General features: G+C 50.4%; 2 non-coding genes across 2 annotated transcripts; both read right to left on the bottom strand.

The window, feature by feature from the left end:
* Positions 1-67: 67 nt before the first annotated feature.
* LOC126316840 (5.8S ribosomal RNA) lies at positions 68-222 on the bottom strand. The gene has a single exon (XR_007556287.1). It is a non-coding gene; the product is annotated as a 5.8S ribosomal RNA (ribosomal RNA).
* Positions 223-584: 362 nt separating this feature from the next.
* LOC126316842 (small subunit ribosomal RNA) lies at positions 585-2,477 on the bottom strand. Its single transcript, XR_007556289.1, has one exon. It is a non-coding gene; the product is annotated as a small subunit ribosomal RNA (ribosomal RNA).
* Positions 2,478-7,500: the final 5,023 nt, after the last annotated feature.

Genomic DNA, 7,500 nt, shown 5'->3' with positions numbered 1-7,500 from the left:
ACAGGCGACCACGACACTCCCACGTCTCCGAAGCGGGACAAACGCCGCGCGCTTCAGTATACGTAGCCGACCCTCAGCCAGACGTGGCCCGGGAACGGAATCCATGGACCGCAATGTGCGTTCGAAACGTCGATGTTCATGTGTCCTGCAGTTCACATGTCGACGCGCAATTTGCTGCGTTCTTCATCGACCCACGAGCCGAGTGATCCACCGTCCTGGGTGATCTTTTCCTTTTCAGTCTCCCACTGTCTCTTTCAAGACAGTAGCATTTGCGGGACTGAGGCGTCTGACGGCCCCTGTTCCACTATTTTTTTTGTGTCCAACGGCCTCACAGCCGATGGGCGTCGTACGGCTCCACACCGGAGCGGACAGGCACTCGGGCGAACGTCATTCAAAACCGGCGCCAGGCGCCAGGTACCGCAGGCCAGCCGCTCCAGAGCTTCAGCGCTCGTACCACACAACAACAACACTTCCGCTAGTTTTGAGAGGCACGCGTGGTTCCGCACGCGGCGCACGGCCACTGCCGTACAGGTAGCGTGTTGCGCGACACGACACGCACATCGAAAGACATGCAGTCTAGTCGGTAATGATCCTTCCGCAGGTTCACCTACGGAAACCTTGTTACGACTTTTACTTCCTCTAAATGATCAAGTTTGGTCATCTTTCCGGTAGCATCAGCAACGACAGAGTCGATGCCGCGTACCAGTCCGAAGACCTCACTAAATCATTCAATCGGTAGTAGCGACGGGCGGTGTGTACAAAGGGCAGGGACGTAATCAACGCGAGCTTATGACTCGCGCTTACTGGGAATTCCTCGTTCATGGGGAACAATTGCAAGCCCCAATCCCTAGCACGAAGGAGGTTCAGCGGGTTACCCCGACCTTTCGGCCTAGGAAGACACGCTGATTCCTTCAGTGTAGCGCGCGTGCGGCCCAGAACATCTAAGGGCATCACAGACCTGTTATTGCTCAATCTCGTGCGGCTAGAAGCCGCCTGTCCCTCTAAGAAGAAAAGTAATCGCTGACAGCACGAAGGATGTCACGCGACTAGTTAGCAGGCTAGAGTCTCGTTCGTTATCGGAATTAACCAGACAAATCGCTCCACCAACTAAGAACGGCCATGCACCACCACCCACCGAATCAAGAAAGAGCTATCAATCTGTCAATCCTTCCGGTGTCCGGGCCTGGTGAGGTTTCCCGTGTTGAGTCAAATTAAGCCGCAGGCTCCACTCCTGGTGGTGCCCTTCCGTCAATTCCTTTAAGTTTCAGCTTTGCAACCATACTTCCCCCGGAACCCAAAAGCTTTGGTTTCCCGGAGGCTGCCCGCCGAGTCATCGGAGGAACTGCGGCGGATCGCTGGCTGGCATCGTTTATGGTTAGAACTAGGGCGGTATCTGATCGCCTTCGAACCTCTAACTTTCGTTCTTGATTAATGAAAACATACTTGGCAAATGCTTTCGCTTCTGTTCGTCTTGCGACGATCCAAGAATTTCACCTCTAACGTCGCAATACGAATGCCCCCGCCTGTCCCTATTAATCATTACCTCGGGTTCCGAAAACCAACAAAATAGAACCGAGGTCCTATTCCATTATTCCATGCACACAGTATTCAGGCGGGCTTGCCTGCTTTAAGCACTCTAATTTGTTCAAAGTAAACGTGCCGGCCCACCGAGACACTCAACAAAGAGCACCCTGGTAGGATTTAAACGGGGTCCGCCTCGGGACGCGAAAGCACCCCTTCGGCTCGCCCCACCGGCAGGACGTCCCACGATACATGCCAGTTAAACACCGACGGGCGGTGAACCAACAGCGTGGGACACAAATCCAACTACGAGCTTTTTAACCGCAACAACTTTAATATACGCTATTGGAGCTGGAATTACCGCGGCTGCTGGCACCAGACTTGCCCTCCAATAGATACTCGTTAAAGGATTTAAAGTGTACTCATTCCGATTACGGGGCCTCGGATGAGTCCCGTATCGTTATTTTTCGTCACTACCTCCCCGTGCCGGGAGTGGGTAATTTGCGCGCCTGCTGCCTTCCTTGGATGTGGTAGCCGTTTCTCAGGCTCCCTCTCCGGAATCGAACCCTGATTCCCCGTTACCCGTTACAACCATGGTAGGCGCAGAACCTACCATCGACAGTTGATAAGGCAGACATTTGAAAGATGCGTCGCCGGTACGAGGACCGTGCGATCAGCCCAAAGTTATTCAGAGTCACCAAGGCAAACGGACCAGACAAGCCAATCCGATTGGTTTTGATCTAATAAAAGCGTCCCTTCCATCTCTGGTCGGGACTCTGTTTGCATGTATTAGCTCTAGAATTACCACAGTTATCCAAGTAACGTGGGTACGATCTAAGGAACCATAACTGATTTAATGAGCCATTCGCGGTTTCACCTTAATGCGGCTTGTACTGAGACATGCATGGCTTAATCTTTGAGACAAGCATATGACTACTGGCAGGATCAACCAGGGAGCTGCGTCAACTAGAGCTGAGCAGCCGGCCGCCCGGGAGTGTGTCCCGGGGGCCCGCGCGAACACGCAAGCGTCCGCTCAATTATTCTGCAAACAGGAGGAGGCCGAGCTCCCCTGCACGATACACCTCGAAACCCTCTCAGGTCCCGGCGGCGCGCAGCGCCGTCCTAGGTACTTGGTCGGTTTCGAGAGAGGCGCAATCGCCCGGAGTTAGGCGAGTAGACGGTTTTAGTGCGAACACCCTTGCTCCCAACTGAGCTTGCCGCTGCCGACAGAGGCCCGGGAGCGTGCTGTCGTGGCATTGCCGGCGGGAGACAACACGCGCCACCTATGGTGACCGGCAGCTCCAACGCCAGCGCCACACAAGGGCAAAGCCCCACTTGGGTGCAGAAGCGAACTCTCCCAGCACAGCGCACGCGCCAACACGTCCGCACAACTGCGATACAAACCACCTGCGAGAACCGCTGGGGCGACCGAGCAGCAGACGGCGTCGCGGCGCCGAGTGCCAGGCGGCGGCGCATCCTCAACGCACACAGTCCTCAATCAGACCAGCACACTGCAGATGTCCACCGCGCTTCGCACCGGGCTCGGCTGAACCAACTTTGGCCGCCAGGCGCCGCGTGCAGGGTGCGCCGCAGCGTAGCTGCGCCGCCTGCCGGGCCCGTCGGCTGGCGCTCCTGCCACTCGGCGCCCCCCACCAGCCGCCTGTTGCGCGTGCGCCCACGCAGCGCGCGGCCAACACGCCGGGCGGCCCCCCTTCACCGGCCGGGAACAGTCCCACCAAGCCACCGCCGCGTATCGCTTCATACCCACATGGGCCTAGTCACGCGTGTGGATGTGGCGGGTACCGCTGAAACAACCGGTTAATAGCTGTACCGATCGTCGCCATCACAGATTCACCTCCAGCGTGAACAACCGCTCAACAACGGATTTCCAGTTCATTTGCGTATCTTGGGCAGTAAACGTAGATGTCCACCTACATTTGCGAATTCAACAATTCTTGCATGCCAGGATGTCATGTGTCACGACACGCTACATCAGACCACATACACACTGCGACATGTGCAGAAGAGAACACGTGGAAGGTGGCCCGCGCACGTATGCGATGTACCTTCCGCGATCCACTGTCAACCGGCATCTGCGGCATGTCCCAGATATGGAACGCGGTCCACCAGGGTAGCACTTTGTGTGAGGCAATACGACAAAGTCGGAATACACGCGTCACTACATCAGACGGCTCACGCTGACCTGACCTGACCTGACTCACCGCACCACCACCCCCAGCGACCCAGGGTGACATACAATGCGTTCGTACGTTCCTCCCACACGCCTCTACGGCGTACCACAGTGCAACCTAGCTGTTATTGGGAGACGAGACAAGTAGCATCAAGCACAACATATGGAAATTGAGATTCGACACCGTTGGGCACAGCCAGCGTACGGTCACACGTATCACACTACTTCACTCTGTACGTAACGACCGATGATCGGTACAGCGTGTGGGTTACGCGTACGACATCAGCGGACAATGGACACAGACCATACCACGACGTACACTGAGGGCGTCGACATCTGAATGCAACTGAACAGCTGCGAGGCTCATTTAACACTCAAACGCCAGACCGACCAGCTTGAGAGGACAGAGACACAAAGAGGGGGACAGAGGGGGACAGAGGGGGGGGAGGGGGGGGGTCGGCGATATAGTCCTATTGCAGTACAATTGACAGTGGATAGCAGGAATATGTGGAAAGTAAGCAACACTCGCAAGACATCTACATGAGGATAACAACGACACCAGAGATTCCGAGCAGTGAACTATGTTAGGCAAAGGGACAACGTGGGTTAGGTTAAGGGACAACGTGGGTTAGGTTAAGGGACAACGTGGGTTAGGTTAAGGGACAACGTGGGTTAGGTTAAGGGACAACGTGGGTTAGGTTAAGGGACAACGTGGGTTAGGTTAAGGGACAACGTGGGTTAGGTTAAGGGACAACGTGGGTTAGGTTAAGGGACAACGTGGGTTAGGTTAAGGGACAACGTGGGTTAGGTTAAGGGACAACGTGGGTTAGGTTAAGGGACAACGTGGGTTAGGTTAAGGGACAACGTGGGTTAGGTTAAGGGACAACGTGGGTTAGGTTAAGGGACAACGTGGGTTAGGTTAAGGGACAACGTGGGTTAGGTTAAGGGACAACGTGGGTTAGGTTAAGGGACAACGTGGGTTAGGTTAAGGGACAACGTGGGTTAGGTTAAGGGACAACGTGGGTTAGGTTAAGGGACAACGTGGGTTAGGTTAAGGGACAACGTGGGTTAGGTTAAGGGACAACGTGGGTTAGGTTAAGGGACAACGTGGGTTAGGTTAAGGGACAACGTCGGTTAGGTTAAGGGACAACGTCGGTTAGGTTAAGGGACAACGTCGGTTAGGTTAAGGGACAACGTCGGTTAGGTTAAGGGACAACGTCGGTTAGGTTAAGGGACAACGTCGGTTAGGTTAAGGGACAACGTCGGTTAGGTTAAGGGACAACGTGGGTTAGGTTAAGGGACAACGTGGGTTAGGTTAAGGGACAACTTGAGTTAGGTTAAGGGACAACTTGAGTTAGGTTAAGGGACAAATTGAGTTAGGTTAAGGGACAAATTGAGTTAGGTTAAGGGACAAATTGAGTTAGGTTAAGGGACAAATTGAGTTAGGTTAAGGGACAACTTGAGTTAGGTTAAGGGACAAATTGAGTTAGGTTAAGGGACAAATTGAGTTAGGTTAAGGGACAAATTGAGTTAGGTTAAGGGACAAATTGAGTTAGGTTAAGGGACAACTTGAGTTAGGTTAAGGGACAACTTGAGTTAGGTTAAGGGACAACTTGAGTTAGGTTAAGGGACAACTTGAGTTAGGTTAAGGGACAACTTGAGTTAGGTTAAGGGACAACTTGAGTTAGGTTAAGGGACAACTTGAGTTAGGTTAAGGGACAACTTGAGTTAGGTTAAGGGACAACTTGAGTTAGGTTAAGGGACAACTTGAGTTAGGTTAAGGGACAACTTGAGTTAGGTTAAGGGACAACTTGAGTTAGGTTAAGGGACAACTTGAGTTAGGTTAAGGGACAACTTGAGTTAGGTTAAGGGACAACTTGAGTTAGGTTAAGGGACAACTTGAGTTAGGTTAAGGGACAACTTGAGTTAGGTTAAGGGACAACTTGAGTTAGGTTAAGGGACAACTTGAGTTAGGTTAAGGGACAACTTGAGTTAGGTTAAGGGACAACTTGAGTTAGGTTAAGGGACAACTTGAGTTAGGTTAAGGGACAACGTGGGTTAGGTTAAGGGACAAATTGAGTTAGGTTAAGGGACAACTTGAGTTAGGTTAAGGGACAACTTGAGTTAGGTTAAGGGACAACTTGAGTTAGGTTAAGGGACAACTTGAGTTAGGTTAAGGGACAACTTGAGTTAGGTTAAGGGACAACTTGAGTTAGGTTAAGGGACAACTTGAGTTAGGTTAAGGGACAACTTGAGTTAGGTTAAGGGACAACTTGAGTTAGGTTAAGGGACAACTTGAGTTAGGTTAAGGGACAACTTGAGTTAGGTTAAGGGACAACTTGAGTTAGGTTAAGGGACAACTTGAGTTAGGTTAAGGGACAACTTGAGTTAGGTTAAGGGACAACTTGAGTTAGGTTAAGGGACAACTTGAGTTAGGTTAAGGGACAACTTGAGTTAGGTTAAGGGACAACTTGAGTTAGGTTAAGGGACAACTTGAGTTAGGTTAAGGGACAACTTGAGTTAGGTTAAGGGACAACTTGAGTTAGGTTAAGGGACAACTTGAGTTAGGTTAAGGGACAAATTGAGTTAGGTTAAGGGACAAATTGAGTTAGGTTAAGGGACAAATTGAGTTAGGTTAAGGGACAAATTGAGTTAGGTTAAGGGACAAATTGAGTTAGGTTAAGGGACAAATTGAGTTAGGTTAAGGGACAAATTGAGTTAGGTTAAGGGACAAATTGAGTTAGGTTAAGGGACAAATTGAGTTAGGTTAAGGGACAAATTGAGTTAGGTTAAGGGACAAATTGAGTTAGGTTAAGGGACAAATTGAGTTAGGTTAAGGGACAAATTGAGTTAGGTTAAGGGACAAATTGAGTTAGGTTAAGGGACAAATTGAGTTAGGTTAAGCGATAATCTGGTACAGCCACAGTTAGGTTAAGCGATAATCTGGTACAGCCACAGTTAGGTTAAGCGATAATCTGGTACAGCCACAGTTAGGTTAAGCGATAATCTGGTACAGCCACAGTTAGGTTAAGCGATAATCTGGTACAGCCACAGTTAGGTTAAGCGATAAACTGGTACAGCCACAGTTAGGTTAAGCGATAAACTGGTACAGCCACAGTTAGGTTAAGCGATAAACTGGTACAGCCACAGTTAGGTTAAGCGATAAACTGGTACAGCCACAGTTAGGTTAAGCGATAAACTGGTACAGCCACAGTTAGGTTAAGCGATAAACTGGTACAGCCACAGTTAGGTTAAGCGATAAACTGGTACAGCCACAGTTAGGTTAAGCGATAAACTGGTACAGCCACAGTTAGGTTAAGCGATAAACTGGTACAGCCACAGTTAGGTTAAGCGATAAACTGGTACAGCCACAGTTAGGTTAAGCGATAATCTGGTACAGCCACAGTTAGGTTAAGCGATAATCTGGTACAGCCACAGTTAGGTTAAGCGATAAACTGGTACAGCCACAGTTAGGTTAAGCGATAAACTGGTACAGCCACAGTTAGGTTAAGCGATAATCTGGTACAGCCACAGTTAGGTTAAGCGATAATCTGGTACAGCCACAGTTAGGTTAAGCGATAAACTGGTACAGCCACAGTTAGGTTAAGCGATAAACTGGTACAGCCACAGTTAGGTTAAGCGATAAACTGGTACAGCCACAGTTAGGTTAAGCGATAAACTGGTACAGCCACAGTTAGGTTAAGCGATAAACTGGTACAGCCACAGTTAGGTTAAGCGATAAACTGGTACAGCCACAGTTAGGTTAAGCGATAAACTGGTACAGCCAC

Source organism: Schistocerca gregaria, unplaced genomic scaffold (assembly GCF_023897955.1).
Source record: "Schistocerca gregaria isolate iqSchGreg1 unplaced genomic scaffold, iqSchGreg1.2 ptg000603l, whole genome shotgun sequence".
NCBI lineage: Eukaryota > Metazoa > Arthropoda > Insecta > Orthoptera > Acrididae > Schistocerca > Schistocerca gregaria.
This window is presented reverse-complemented; position numbering and strand designations above follow the sequence as displayed.